A 16,415-nucleotide genomic window follows, 5' to 3' on the forward strand; every position below is an offset into this window, starting at 1 on the left:
GCATCTCGGTATCATTCTTCAATCAGCAACCTCAACCACCCCCCAATGGTGCGGCAAATTTTTGTAAACAACTTTATCCACCAAAGAATTCCACAATGTCATCCATTATTCATGCGAAAAGCCACAACGCGCTCTTTGTTGAGTATCGCGTACCATTTTTTTTTTTTTGTTTTGCTCAACTTCAGAGTATCATTTACAATTTTGATTAAACCCGATCTGCCTAAACTATCCACAGAAACCAACCGCAGAGTCAAAAACCGGCTATGATAATGCCTTCTCTTCTGTGGACCTATGCATGTCTAAGGTAACGATATCGTGACCGATCATTCAAAGCATTGCTTGCCCTAACCATCCTAACCGGCTAGAATCGTCTCGGTCGTTTCAGCTGGACACAACAGGGGATATGCTAAATTATTGAAGGCAAACGACCTACTACCACCGTGCCGTGCTCTACATCTTCCAAAGATCTAGGTTGACTTTGGGGGAGCTTCAGCACCAAGAATGATACATTGTTTGGATGGCGAGAGGGCGAGTATCTCAGCTCAGTGTACGATACTTCCGCCTGGAGGGCACTGAATTCATCACTGCACTTGAAGGAAAGCAGAGTAACGAGTGCTCTCATTTTTGATACGCTCCATTGCCGGATGCGTCTATTTATACACCTTTAGCTACAACTAGTCAGATTTCAGTACCTCTGGTAGTCTTAATGCACAACGCATCCGCTAGTTTATTGCCCTTGCCGGATTTAGATACCAGAACCTTACACGATCCACACTAGCGCTTTTAAACCGGAAATGTAGTTACAACATCATAGTCTACAAGTAAAAAGTCACGCCCAACTGCTCCCCATCCTTTGACGACTGGTATTGCAATTGTCATTAAAACATGTCTTGATAGATGACTACACCGCACGGCACAGACAATGCTGATGACGAATTGTGGCACTAACCTCAAATAATGAGACATAGACCACAGACGCCGAGACAACCAGCAACAAACTCGAGGCAATAAAAATCTATTCCAATTATAAAATTATGTTCTCTCCGCTGTTATTCTGTCCGATGCCGTGACATCACCGTTCTTGCTGTTGTTGTTGGTGGGTGTGTCGGGGTAATGGGCGCTTGCTACAGACCCTTAAATCGCCGCCCACGATTGAGTGCAGCGATGACGCGCGAACAAATTGCACTACAAACCCACCCTCCTACCGCTAGCTGGTCCGTCTGGCTACTGAGATTACAGATTTCCAGAACTACCTACGATGGACCCTAGGTGGACAGAAGTAGTGCTGACGGCATAAAACCAATCATTCTCTCGCGATACCATCATCCCAAATGCTTGTGATCGATCGTGAATCTCGCCACGTTTCCATAGCAACCCTACCGAGAAGTTATTTACGGTGAAGTCACTTCCGTGACCACATTGGAGGTTATAAACTATCGAATTGTTCGCACAAACGATGCCTTGAAGCCTCAAACAGGGGAGGTATTGGTGTGATTTATTCTTATCTCACATCTTCGACCCTGTAAGAGACTCGCTTCCCGGTCCATAAACAATTGTCAAGGTATTCCGCCAGCCTGAGTTTGTGTTTGAGTTTCTTGTTGCTTCCAGGCGCGATCGAAAGCAAACGAACCCATTTCGCTTCTAGTCTTGCAATTGCACTTACCTCAGGAGGGCAAGACAAATTAATTTTTAAATTAGACCCCATCGCTTTTTGTACCACGGTTCGTTAGGCTGGTCCTTTCCAGTTGCAGTTTACCGTATCGCGGGCGCAATTCATTAAACTATAGTTTCCTTGGGGCAGACGAAACCCTAACACGGCGAATTTCAAACTCCAGTACACGGCGCGCTTCGAACTCAATTAGCGGTACCCGTGCGCTTGCAGCCAATTCTTACCGGTTTACCTTCGACATTTCACATCGGTACCGGGCATATCACGTCACCGAAAAGGCACGCGCCTTCTTTCGCGTTCCAGCAAATCATGAACCGCAAGCGGTAAAGCGGTCGGTTCTGCAGACGACGAAATGTACAGTTGCAGCTGACTTGCAGCCAGACTGGCACCTTGGGGGAAAAATGGAGCCCTACAGCAATTCGACGCCGTCGGTCGTATTGTGTACACTTCCGCACCGCCGTTGTCTTTGGAGGTTTCTCCCAACTCACAAGCCCAATGATCGACGTGGCGCGATAGTGAAAAAAGCTTTTCCGTTTCGTTGAAAATTACAATCCCAAGGCGCCCGATATCTTGCCACGTCCGTGAGAGATGGTTTCTTGTGGTGTGCAATAATTCCACAAGCACAATCTGTTGTGTTTTTGTTTAGTCTCTTTTCTAGAAAGCATTGCACCCAAACTTGGTACACAAACCACAGTGAGGTCAGCCGAGAAGGTTACGGTCTTAAGACACACAGACCCAGCTAGTACATTTCTGACGCAAAAACAATCCTAACGGAACGGTTCGTAACTGCTTCGATCCTTATCGGACTACATATCCGGGACCCGTGCGCATGGTCACCACCTAGATGTGTTGTGCCTTCCTCTGCTCTTATTCCAACTCTAGCGAGATGTCTAAAGGAGCAAACTCCACTACAAGACGAATTCTATTTCCCCCGGGCTATTGAGGTTAACTTCCCAACAGTTCCAGCGGGACCCTTCAGGCCATGCAAGCTACGTTTTGCTTTCGCCACGTTACGCGTGTGCATTCTTTGCAATCGGTATGTTTTGGGCTTGGCCCCAAGGATTTGCCCTCAGGCTCGGTTGGTATATAAGCTTTGCGATTACGGTGCGCGACTATGCACACAAACCCGCACAAAACCGCAACCGAGTGACGAATGTACAAGGAAGGAGAGCAGCAATGCGTGATTACGAAACAATCGGGAAAACGGTTAAAACAACCAGGATTAGTCCAGCATGCAGGAGAGCTATTGCTTGCGCATTAGGTCACACACTCGCGCTGTGTTTCTTAGTTTCGCGGTTGGACTTCATCTGAGGCGAGTTTGTGTTGCGCGTTACTAATGGGAAGCAAAACAAGCTAAAATGGTGTTATCGATGCATCTACTTTAACACTCCCCATCTAAGGGATCCATTATTGTCATTCAACCACTCGAAAGTTAAGAATCTTTAGAACAAGCTGCGTAGGAGAAAGCGGTACAAAACCGAAACACCCACAGCCAGTTGGTTCGAATTGACTCTATTTGCTTGAACCCTCTTTCTAGAAGACAACACACTATGCTTCTGGGCCACTTTGATCTTGGCCGAGCAAGCAACCGCAGCCTAAGTGCCGCTCGTTGCAGTTTGTTTGCTTGTCCGCATCAAGGGAATCATCAAACAACATTAAAAGTACTCGAAAAATGAAAGAACACAATGCCACACACATTGTCAGTGAAAGCCGCCAGAGTGCAAGGCAGTACTTATTCACTTGTGGACAACAAATTGATGTTTCAAGTAGAGTGTTTCGTTCGTCAAACAAGCGACCAAATATTACACTTATAAATGCAAAAAATCATGCTTAACAGTTGACCTTTGTTTGCTACTATGCTCTAATATTACTATTTAAAAAAGAAAACAAGTTCGTGCTCCCAATTTTCTTTAAGGCACTTTTTACCTTCACCTTGGTTCAGTTTAACACGATTTGAAAGTGCTCTCGCTCTCCCTCGCTGCGCGAAAAATACCAAGCGTAACGGGTTTACCCAGCACCACACCAAAGATGATCGATGGAATTATAAAACCATTCGGTGCAACCTGCTTTTAACCAGGCGAGTAATCCAACAATGCTCCAATCTGATCGATTCCAGCAAAAGATCCAATTATTCTCCTCCATCTTCAAAGACTCGTTTTCTTGCCTTTTCTTCCTACGGGAGGAGGCTATTCCTACTAGTTTTTTCATGTTCATCCACCTTCATCTCAATTCCAGCCAATCCAACCATCGACGATGCACATCAACGCAGCTTTCAGCACATCATTGCTGCTCCGTTCCGCTTGATCTAATTCCCGTGGCGCTATTTTTTCTTCATCCAGATCTATCCCGCCGTTTGCTGGTGAGGAAAGACCTTGCGGGCCTCGAAAGCCCACCGGGAAAAATCGAACTAATAGACTGCCCCCACATCTCTGGACGACTTCCAGATTGCTACGTATCGAAATGAGTCTCTCCAGTTAGACTCTAGTCCGCAGCCTTTGCCCAGTTGAGTGTGATTATTATTATTGGCTCACGGCCATGATAGAGGTCCGATTGGGTACGCTTCAAACATCCACTCCTAGGCTGAAGCGATCTAATGCGAAAAACATCCTTAAGATCCTCCAACACTCACTCTCATCTTGCCTCGTGGAAAATTGTAGGTGATGTAATTTAAATTTTAATCCATTCCCCCAGGTTCGTAATCAGTTACAGTGATTAACTTTTTTTTCTAAGGGCTTTCAAGAAAAGCCACGCGCAAAGTAATTGCAGATCATCTAAGATGAAGTATGTATTTGTGTGTGTTTATTATCAGTAAGACGAATTGGCTTCCCACCAGGGTTTCAGTATGCAATGAAGAAAAATAGCTTAAGGTCCCGGGAATCGTTTTATCTCCATAAACTATGCTATTCAAGATAGCCTCCCTGCCACCGATTGCATTGATCAAAGATGATCATCAATCTATGCAAACGATCGTATAGACACGGAGCAGCACCTCGATTGTAAATTCTAATGTCTGTCTTTATCTTTAATTAAAACCTTTGCCCATTTCTGCAAAGCAAGTACCACGGGAGCGTAGATTTCTTCTTGGATGAGGGTTTTGCCGGTTTCTCTTTACCGGTCGGTCAAGATCAGGCCAACACGATATTCCCTTATTGCAGAGAGCTCTCAGTCCAATCCTACTTCACAAATAGTCAACCAGTACTTGAACCTCTGGAGTGATTCAGATCCAAAGGCTAACTGATGAAAGGCTTTTGCCTGAGAATTAATCTCAATATCTTGTACAATTTCCAAGCAACGGAATCTTATTTAACCTTCACCTTCGGTGGAAAACAACGGTCATGAACTTCAAAAGCTTCTGCTCTAAGCATCCAAAAAAAAAAAAAACCTTCAACTCCTTCGCAGATCCAGACATTGGCCAAAATTGCTATTTTCTCGCATAGACCACACACAGCACCTCCTTTGCAATTCAATAACAATCTGATCGGTACATTATCTTACACGCCAATCCTTCAGGTAAAAGTCAACATTCACTGACTCGGAAGATGCTTGCAAACGAGCCACATCCGCACATTTCTCGCAAAGAAAGCAATAAAAGGATCCCCATATCTCATGCTTGCCTAATCGGTCATCTCTCGTGGACCAGATAGTATACAACGACGATCCAGATTACAATTTTCCCCCATACCTTCGCTGTGAGAATAGCTTTTCAAAACAAGCTAGCAATCAAGAAAAACGTGCTCCTTGACAGCATCCCCGATCCTGTGCACCGGGTCCCGTGGAATTCGCAAACGGAAAATAAAACCGCGCCAATTACTAGCGTGCCCTATCTTGTGCCGAGTTTCATCATTTCTTCATCCCGTCCCGTGGGTCTGTGTGGCACGTAATGATTCCGCGCATTACGGTTTCAATCACAATTCTTAACTTTCTCCAACAATTCCTCCAACCACGTTCCCTGACTTCATTTGTCCCCGTTTTTATCCACGTGCAAGATATTCGTCTGGCACTTGTTCACACACAACCGATGTGTATAATAGTAGTTCGGCCCGTTGTTGTACTTTTTCTCCACCCTGCTATTGCTAAAACTATTCAAACCAGAAACGGAAACGCCGTCAATTGGCATTTTGGGAAGCTTTTTCCTACACAATAATCACAATCCACAACAGTTTGTGGTGCGTTCCACTTTTTTGTTTTTGCCGTGGGCTCTGCTCGAACGTCGATTTAATCGATCAAAAACCGATGCAACCACTGGCAGGTTTGATCGATTCCAACAAATGCCAGCGCTAACTGGTTCCGTTTGCGACACGCACCACATTTTCCCAAGGCGGGCCCATTTCTGACGTAGGACGAGGGAAAAAACGTGTCACCATCCTGTGGTGGATGTGTTTTCCGTTTCTTTTTCACAGATAAGAAAAGGTACAGTAAAACCCCAGTGCGGAAAATAATTTTTAGATTCATGTGTAATTTATAAATTGCTCGCGCCCTTACACTTCCAGCATTGTGCGGCTTAAGCTGACCACAGAAAATAATGTAAGCGAAAAGAAAAGGAAAGCCCAGCCAATACTAACTAATGACCCCTTTTTTCAACAACTAATCTGAACATTACAACTCTCTGAAATAGCTCACTCTCGCGGTGTGACTAGTTTTTGCAGCAAAAAAAAAAAAATGGATAAAAATGTATGTTTTTTACACATTTAAAAAGCAGCTACAGCAAAAAGAGATATGTCGTCTTATACGACTGACTGAGTGTGAGCGATACTCGCATCAAACGGCTTTGAAAACGCTTTCCGCTTTGCTGTCGTACATAGTACTATAGCCGGGGACGGACATTCTTAAAAGAAATGCCGCATACTTGAGTTGCGCCGGTTAGATCGTCACTCGAGCAAAGATTTGAGGGGGAAGGCGTGCAATTCTCAAATACTTAGGTCACCATGAAACCAACACGGCATCGTTTCATAGCGATGCCTTTCGTCAGGGTTGAGGAACTTCAAGATATTGCTCTGTCTTCTTGAGCATTCGGTAAATTTACGAGGCTAGGGTTTAACATTGTTTGGACAATTCTTAAACTTTACTAGCTCTAAACTCATCTGAGTTTCTGAGTAAGATGAGATCTGAGTTAAAAACTCTTAGCTTGTGATTGCTCACCTCTGTTTTTATACGGTTGCCGGCATTTTCTTTTTTCTTCTACCGGCTATACAGTGCAAGCATACAAATCATCAACTTGCATAGCGAACCGTACGTTCGAACGTACAGCGTACGTTAGTGACTCAGAAAAGCCTGCCCCGTTGAGTGCGTGTCACGACATCGGAAGTGTGCCGACTCAACGGGGACAAACACCGCCCAGGGAACACATTTGACGGTGAAGAGCATGGTTTGGCCGTTGCACTAAGCCAATCAAAATCGAGCGGAAGCTGGTAGAATGAAGACAGTGAAGACAAATGTGTGACCTCATAGCATTCAAACTAACCTAAAACTTCGTCCGTGTCACACAACGTAGTAGTGGTGTATATTACGTGAGGATTATTTTTGAAACTAGGTTATAGCCCAGATGATCATTATAAAGAGTCGCCGGGTTCTCTCTGTTGCATTGAGAGTACTGTGCATGCTTTGCGACATTTGTAGAGCTAGAGAAGTAGTGTTATTTATGAATACGTGATTTTTTACACATTTCATGAACTGCTTCTAAGTTCAAAATAGTAATGAATACGAAAAACAAATACTCTTCCCGGTCGTGAGAACCACTGGTACCGATTTTCCCAACCCGAACACTTCAAAGTCGCTGTCTATGATGGTGCGTCTCATCTCAAAGTGCCCTTCAAGTTCATCTTTTAACGGCAACTTCATAATTATCACCCACCCACAACTGACCAGACTGTCTTGGCAGTTCGTACCAGCTTCTCGACGCCACACTTAATGATCATCTCCTAGCGTTTGGTCACGAAAACTCTTGTTCGCCATTACCCAAAGTCAAACTTATCGCCAACTCGGCCAACGTTGAGCACGTTTTCTTTGCCCTCGGATCATCTTGACTTTACCAAGATGATCACCTAAAGGAGTGGTCAGTACTTCGGGATGATAGTTTTCAAGACCTAATAGACACCGATTTTAGGTGCAATATGAACTATTTCAAACGTCACGATACTTGAGAAACCTTTTCTTCGCATGTTGGGTGCAACAGAATCCGAGGACTGCTCCCGGAACGAATTGCACAGAGGGCTAGGGCACATCAGCATGACCATTAAGAATGGGAAAGTAGCGCATGGATCACCGTGCGTGCATCGAGTGTGTTAACGAGTTCTGTAAACATTTGTCTACCAATCCTGCGTTCATGTTAAAATGGGATGTTTTTTGGGATCTTCTTTGTCTCCCTCCATTCTACATATTTACTTGTTCAGTGTGAGAAAAGAAGCCTTCTCTTGACATGGAGGTTAAGGGGAGGGATTCAATATCCACCGAACAGTAGTTCCTCCATGTAAACATACTAAGTCATGCATTCGGCTTTTAAAAACGCCCATGCGTAAAAATCCTTCCATTAGAGTCTCTGTACACACGCGTGCTATGCAACTTTACCAGCTGCTGCTGCTTCACAAAGCATTGGAAAACCGCAACGACAGACAGGAAACTGATACACGGCAATGCTTCATTATGCATACAATAATACCGTGACGGTCCTTTCAAGCTCGTGTTGGTGTGGGGAAGGTGTAAACGGTGAAGTTCTTGACACGCACGACCGGTACGGTAACATGTGGAGCAGGAAGTCTACTGGGAACACAGTGGAGGACCTCAGCATTATGAGTGTGCAGAACATTTCGACGATTGATGTTTTTGACTGTTTTCTATTTCCACATCCTTGCATACCCTCTCCTACCTGGACATGGTCTCTTCTTTGCTAAAACAACAAAACCATAATATGCTCGTTGCATAATAATTCTGCTACGCGTCAGTTTATTGTTTCCGCTCGAAAACGTGTAACCACAGAGAAGTTGAAGTTCTGTTCCTTGGTGTCGTTTCTCTACTTCCAACTACTCTTCGACAAAATATATTTTCGTAAACCCCTCCTAGCTTAGTCTTAATGGAAAGAAGCTGATCAAACCAACCTCGTCTAATGCTGCATCACGCTATCCACCACCCGTTGGCTATTTTCCCACAGGCCAATTTAGCAAGAAGGGGAAATTCTGAGACACCCGCATCCTAAGTAACCTATCAACAGAATCAACCGGAAACGGATGGTTCCCGCGTGTCAACCGTCAGAACCAAACACAGCACCCTCACCACTCTGTACTATTGATTACCATTATCGACATCTGCAGGCACTGGGAACGCGGAGAACAACAGCTACGAACTAATTTTAAGTATCATTACGGGTCAGTGACCGGATGAACTTAGTTTGGTTGCACGCCCATCAGGACCAAAACGAAAATATCGATTTCTGCAAATATTTTTCTTGATGTAGAGGTTATTGAACTAACAGGGCTAGGCTGCTCATTCTACTATTGTCTCGCAGGGCCAAAAAATTCTCGGGCTGAAACACAAAAGAAAATTACAACCGAAACTAACGCTTGCTGGTGACAGTAAATCAATAATATTTGAGCAATTTCAGCAAATACTACTACAGTACGTGACATAACTTTATGACCGCATGTTGAGGGGGAAAAGAAAACTTAAAAAAAGGTTAATAAAGTCGAGAGTCTTAAACAGTGTTAACGTCGCTTTTTCATTATAAAATAAAAATTTAATTTTGATTTGATTTACGACTAGTTTTTCCGTCCATTTTATTTAGGTGTCGAACTGGAAAAGAACTACCTAAATTCAAACCCTTTTTCCTTCGCTCAATTTCACAGAAACACCTCAAATGACAGACTAGAGATTGTAACATAGGGAGAAGAAAATCATTTTGCTTTGAATCGCCCCTCATTCACCGGACCCCACTAGACACGCACACGCTCTACTTCCGGATGCAAATAGGTATCGGATAGCCCACCTAGATCAACCCTAACAAACGTTCAAACCCTAGTGTGAACCCTTCTGCATGTGTTTGCATGCTGTTTTTCCTTCGATTCGGGTGTTACACGTTTCACTGACCAAGAAGACCCATTTTCCATCGCTTGGCGTTGGGGTTTGGGTTTGGTTGAATTTTCCAATTCCCCGCTCCCTTCTACAGCAACCAGACCGACATCCTAACATCAAGTGCACCAAACACTCGGGTGCTTGCTTGCTGACATACATTTCTCGTTTCTTTTTTCGTTCTTTTTTTAAACCACAGGTGACGAACGACGGCCAAACCTGTACCGGTCAGCTGGGGTAGGCCTCGAAGGTGAATGTAACGGTTTTGTAATTACCGACCTTCGCCCAGTCGCCCAACGGTGCGGTGCTGCTTCGAAGGGCGCATCGACCCGAATTGAACAACTACTGTACCTATTTTTGTTTTTGCTTTTGTTTTATGCTTTTTCTTTCACTGCTTTTGTTTTCCGGGCTTTCCTTCATCATCTCGTAAACATCAGAAGCGCAAAAGAAACAAAAAAGGTACGGACACTTTTCCTGCACCATTTTAATGTCCCCACAAAACAGAATGGAACATACAGAAGGGTGTGCGCGAGATCATTTATCATTATTTTTCTTCCATTTTTGCCCGTCTGTTTTCTAGCTACCGGGGGCAATCATTGGGTGCAAAACCGAATTCATTTTGTGTCAGTTATCTAATTTGATTGTCAAGCGTCCTCAACCTGCTACACGCTATATGGGTTGTGGTATACAAACGATGAGATAAGGAACAAAACAGGTTGGGGAAAATAGAAGAAAGACAGAAGGTAGTGTTTAACCACCTAAATACGTATGTCACGAACAGAAGCAGAGGTGCGGAGCATAATTGTGACATAGTCTCGTGCCAGAAACGTGGAACATACAAGGAAAAATAAGAAAATAATAAAAGTGACGCACTTTTCTAAAATAAGATGAAATAAAACAAAATTATTCGAATATGAAGAAAAGGGTAAATGACAAAGAACAAAAAAATCCAAGTAATTTAATATAAAAATAAAACACAACAAAAAAGACAAATATCAAAAAGGAAAAAAAACTAAGGTAAATAAAAAAAAATAGGAGAAAAAACAAAACATTAGAAGAACATAAAATAAACTAAAACAATATAACTGATACCATCAACCCTGCTAAATTTAAAATTGAAACCTGCTTGACAATTCCTTCAAGTAGGACAAGACTTCACCAAAAAAAAAACCGCCCGACAAATGACATGTCAATGAAACCCAACCATCATAAAAGCGAACCATCACCCCACATGAGAAGGGGTGAATGGGTCGTTGTGTTTATCACGCTTCACCAACTCTGCACCAAAAACTTGGCCAAAATAACCGCTTCAAAAAAACGGGGAAGTACGACCTCGAAATTTATCGATTGCCGCCCGTCCAAATCGCCTACAAAACCGTCACTTTTCCTCCGATGCGTTTCAAGCTTGAACGATTTGTCGCTGGTTTGGGTGGTGCAAGGACGCCCTCTGTTCGGGCTCTTCCTTTGAGTTTCGAGTGCCGGCACGGAATGAAATTAAATATTAAACGTTACACGTATACCTCTCGATCGTCTGTTCAAATTGTGTAAAGGAAGGAAAACGTCGGCTGCCACCGATGAAGACAACTTACCTGGAAAAAGAAAAAGGAAAAGCAAAATTAGCACATTGAAACGTCTAGAAATACATGTTCGTTGCTTTCAAGCCGTGCTATTGAAATTCTTCCTAACAGCTAATTGTAATTGAATCCTAATGAAAATGTCGTATACGCCTGGTTTACCACAGAACTACCGTTAGAAGGCATGGTACACCACACCAACCAAGCTGTTCTTTTTATCCAATATGCAGACATTTATCCTAACCACTTCAAGATCGATCGGGCTTGGTCGGATTCCTTTCAAATGTCTCTCGCAAACATCTTCTCGTGTCACTGCCAACTCTTCGACCAAAGCGCAGCCAAATATGCCACAAGACCCATAAATTTTGTACTCTCAAGGGTTTGCCTGTCTAAGTGAAATTTCCTCGTAGAATCTCCCTTCCCTAGAAGTGAAGAGTCTCCAATGAGCACAAAACATACACACTTATCGTACGATAAAAGCCCATAAAATTAGTGATGAGGGAAAAACAATCGATACTGAATGCTTCCGAAACACCAATCGACCACCGTGTCTCGCCGTCAATATGTCCCCATTTTAATGCCTTCCCCAGAAAAGCTGTAAACCAGTAGGAGATCCCATCGTCAGGGGAAAAAAAAAACCGGAAAAGATCTTCACCTCTTGCGGTGTGTGTCATCGTGGTTTGTTCTATTTTTGATCTACCGTGTGTCTTTTGAGTCTCGCGTATCAAACCCATCCTTGTCCTGGCCTGTCTTGCTCCTCTTGTGGAGTGTGTGTGTGTGTGTGTGTGTGTGTGTGTGTGTGTGTGTGTGTGTGTGTGTGTGTGTGTGTGTGTGTGTGTGTGTGTGTGTGTGTGTGTGTGTGTGTGTGTGTGTGTGTGTGTGTGTGTGTGTGTGTGTGTGTGTGTGTGTGTGTGTGTGTGTGTGTGTGTGTGTGTGTGTGTGTGTGTGTGTGTGTGTGTGTGTGTGTGTGTGTGTGTGTGTGTGTGTGTGTGTGTGTGTGTGTGTGTGTGTGTGTGTGTGTGTGTGTGTGTGTGTGTGTGTGTGTGTGTGTGTGTGTGTGTGTGTGTGTGTGTTTGTCTCGGTGAAGAACACGCTTAATCTCAAGAGGGCGCGCACTAACCAAACACCCACCGACCCGCAAAGGTTCATTAAACCCCACGATGGAAACGGAGTTTCCTATTCTTCTTTCAGAGGTTACCCAGATACTCAGCCATCTTCCATCTCAGCCCGTACTGAACCGGAGGGGGGCTCACAATCAATACGCCCTGTCACAGCCAATAAGGGCGGTACAATTCTGCAAAACGGCCGAAGAAAAGGTGCATGTTACATAATCCCACCGTCTTGCGTGTTTTGCTGTTGATTTACATCCGAACCACAGAACAGCACACACACACACTCGTTAGTTGTGTACCGGAAGAGGTGGAACTGTCAACGGGACGTGCGCGTTTTTGTTGGGAGGAAGGCAGACGATCGCGGACGAATTGATTTACGGGATCAAGAGAGAACGGATACAGGGAAAACCAGTTGACAAAACATAACCTCAACACCAACTCGATCAACGATGAACGTGAACTTGATTCTTTATGGGCAAGAACTTGGGTAAGCTTACAGGGTCTGCAAAGGTTGCATGCTCAAGAATCAATTCTTACTTCTTGCTTGCGAAACTTGTTCTCCCACTCGCAAAGTGTTTCGAAAGTGTGCAGCAAAGTCGTGATCATCACTCGTATTCTGAAGGTGAACATTTTTGATGTTGGACGTTGTATTTTGGTTTCACCAGGGGTGCACTATAAATTTGAGGAAGTTTTGAAATTTTAATGTGCAGAATAATTTTCTGCTGTGTTGTAAATTTTTCGAGCATGACACACGTGTGTCAAAATAGATGAACAAAATCGTCCACCATGTCATACCGTGCAACAGTCACACGTCTTGGCTGTATAAATGATTAATTTGACGTTTTTAATGTACCATTTCTTCCGTGCCAATCTCCTTCCTGTCTGAATGATATCGATCTTTAAGTACAGCCAACAAAACGGCTGTAACTCAGCTTAAAGTCTTAATAAGGACAACATAACAACCAACATTTTGACAAGTTAGACGAGTAATTATCGACAAAAACACCGGTTTGGTTCTCTTTGTCTTCATTGACCCTGATTGGTTTTGTTAATATTGGCGCAAACGTTGTCAAAATTAAATCACCACCAGTCTAATCCAGTTTTGAAACCAGATTTGAATTGGGCGTTGTGAAGTAGTTCATTACGAACTTTAGAAAGGATTGTTCAAAATCCAAAGTACAACGCTTTCTACCTATTCTACTTACCTGCTCTATGAGAGTTAAATTACAAAACCACCAGAAGAGCTTCACTTGTAGCTTCAAAAAACCTTTATTAGATAGAAAAGCCCAAACATAACACTCCTTCTTCGCCACGAAACACACCAACAGATGGAGTCATTTTTCAAAGAAGCGGCAAGCCAGGGATGGGAAGCGATTCGATTAATTTATGGCTGACGGTCCCACCTGCTGGGTGCGCCATCAGTTTATGCTAAGGTAAACAAACAACCTCAGCAGTGTGCCTATATAACCTGGCCTGCCTTCCTGCCTGCCAAAGAATCCACCGGCATTTACCACATCGTTTATCGTGTCCTATTAGCGTGCCTGATGGTGATTGGCAGAAGTGAGAGTTAACGTGCCTGCTAGGTGTGTGTGTGTGATTAGCTAAATCTTGCTATTCTCCATTTGCGGCTTTCTTCCCGCTGACAAACTGATAATTCTGCACTCCTACACGTCTGCAAGACACCTTCCGGGGCGATTTCATTTTCAATCATAATTTCTCAAACACGGGCGTACTTTCCTGTTGTTAAACAACAGCAAAACTGGAACTGAGACATATCACACTGTTTCCTCGCGCTAAATCCGGAAATCGAATGAGTTTCCCTCGTATACTTTAAGAGTTATACTCGTACAGTCAAACGATACGTTTATACTTCCGACGGTCTCAATTTGCTCTCTAACGAGACAGCCTAAAGACTCATCGGTTTGGTGAGCATGACGGACATGGTCACACACACACAAACACGCTTCAAATGGTGAGATTGTGCTGTCGTGAAAATGATGTGCGAATTTGCCAGAGAAAATTCCGTCTTCCGCCACACCGGATGTCTACGATGGGTCGGCGAGACCGGAGCGATGAGCGGAAGATGAGCCCCTTCTATTGCTTCTATTTTCCAACAATTCGGAAAGTGGGTCATCCGACTTGGTAGGTTCGAGGGCGAAACCGTACACTAACGCAGGCGCTAAGATGAATTGATGCGCGAGCGTGCCATAAAGACAAAATGTTAGTTAAAGAGCGTTGATCATTTGTCTGTGCAACAAGAAAACTCACATAAGTTGACTTTGAACTATTTGAAGCAGAATATTAATTACAGTATTAGACCGTAAGAAAGTACATTCATCAGGATTTCTTCAGCACACTCCAAACTGTTCCAAGAAGAGAAACCCAAATGTCAAAAGCACAGTAATTATGTCGAAATAGAATTGTGACTTGAAAATTTTAATTTAATAAGCACTGTCGTTATTCCAGAGCTACCACAGCACAAGTGACCTGATCTCCAGCGGTTCGCCATTAGCTCCCAAAACTAGCTTTGCATTGGAAAGCGATACATTCTCACTCGCTGCTCTTAAAACTCTTAAACCATCTCCCCAACCAACCAACGTCATTAGCAGATCTTTGAGCTCAAGATATTGAAACACACAGCAGCGGGAACGCGACAGAACAGAATTTCGCAACAAAAAGCACACCGAAATTTGAGCAATCCTTCATTTTATGATGATTTTCGACGGCGCACTGGCACTTCACCGACGACCGACGACCAACCGGGGCCAATTATTAGCCATGCATCCCACTCTAACTATCGGACGGCTCCAGGGGTTCGTATCGACTCACTCGCGTTGATCTCCCTTTACGTTTTTACCCTTCATTTTACGCTGTTTTTTTTTTGTTGTTGTTGCAAACTTTAAAGCCGGTTCTGGCTTGTGCAATGCAACATCAAAGTTCGGGTTGTGGTTGCTAATCGTCCGAACCGTGGACTAGCGCCGCCTGCCGTTAGTGTGGTGTGTCAATTAGCGGACACGAACCAACCTGCACACAACCTGTCACTGATGGCGGCTGGAGTCAATCAGATGTTTCTCCGGTCGATTTCAACTCCACAGACTGTTGAATGTTTTACCACCTCGTTGAAGGACTTCTGGTGAGACCTATCGAGCTGGTTTTCTGCGACTTGGGCGATAACGGTACCACGAGCGAAGGTTCGATCTGTAATTCGCACTCTTAATTGTGTCTTCGTACATCGGCCGATTATGCTGGTCACGTTGGCACGGTAAGAAATACATACAACAGCAAAAATGAACCGGTATCCAGTGAGAACTTTCTTCCCGCAAACGCATACTGTTGAATGTGTGTATGACGGCTATATCTGCTCAATTAACTTTCCCTTACACACTGCCTGTTCGCCTTATCACCAACCTGACATCAGAGATGTCTAAGCTCAAGTCGTCCAAGGCCCTTACAAAAATAGTTCCCACCAATATATCCGAAACGACGTCCAATGTCCGTCTATGTCGCGAATTATGGACGTACTGTGACAGGGTGGCACTAGATGACAGCATCGCGGGCCTCCCGCTTGGGTCATCCAATTTTGCTATTAATAAACATTTGCACCGCCCCGACCACACGTAGCACAGCTCCCGCAGCGTGTTGGTGCGACTCGGACACACACACACACACGCGCAACCGCACCGAATGTTCCGCGCTAGTTGACCGTTTGATCGGGAGTTGTCCCCCAGGATGGGTGGCGTATGCCTCACCATACCCAAGTCCGAAGCAATGACCTCATCTTCAAAGTTGAAGATCGTCATGCGAGACGACACACCACCAATACATGGCTTGGAGACAAATTTAGCGAACGTCACATCATTCGCTTCTGAGGAATGCATAATTTATGGTAAATTTCTCGCCACTCGTGGCTTCTGTCGTATTTTGTTCTTAATTGAAAGAGTGAGCATCATTTCCTGACGCTGGTAGCTCGTGACAATCACGTTTCACTGTGTCTAAAGCAAA

At 44.1% G+C, this 16,415-nt stretch overlaps 1 protein-coding gene across 1 annotated transcript in view; it reads right to left on the reverse strand.

Annotated features, from left to right (window-relative positions):
* LOC126563751 (klarsicht protein) overlaps positions 1-16,415 on the reverse strand; it is a 129,702-nt gene that overhangs the window by 72,230 nt on the left and 41,057 nt on the right. The gene's annotated exons all lie outside the window — the stretch shown is intronic.

The sequence above is a fragment of the Anopheles maculipalpis genome, chromosome 3RL, assembly GCF_943734695.1.
Source record: "Anopheles maculipalpis chromosome 3RL, idAnoMacuDA_375_x, whole genome shotgun sequence".
Lineage (NCBI taxonomy): Eukaryota > Metazoa > Arthropoda > Insecta > Diptera > Culicidae > Anopheles > Anopheles maculipalpis.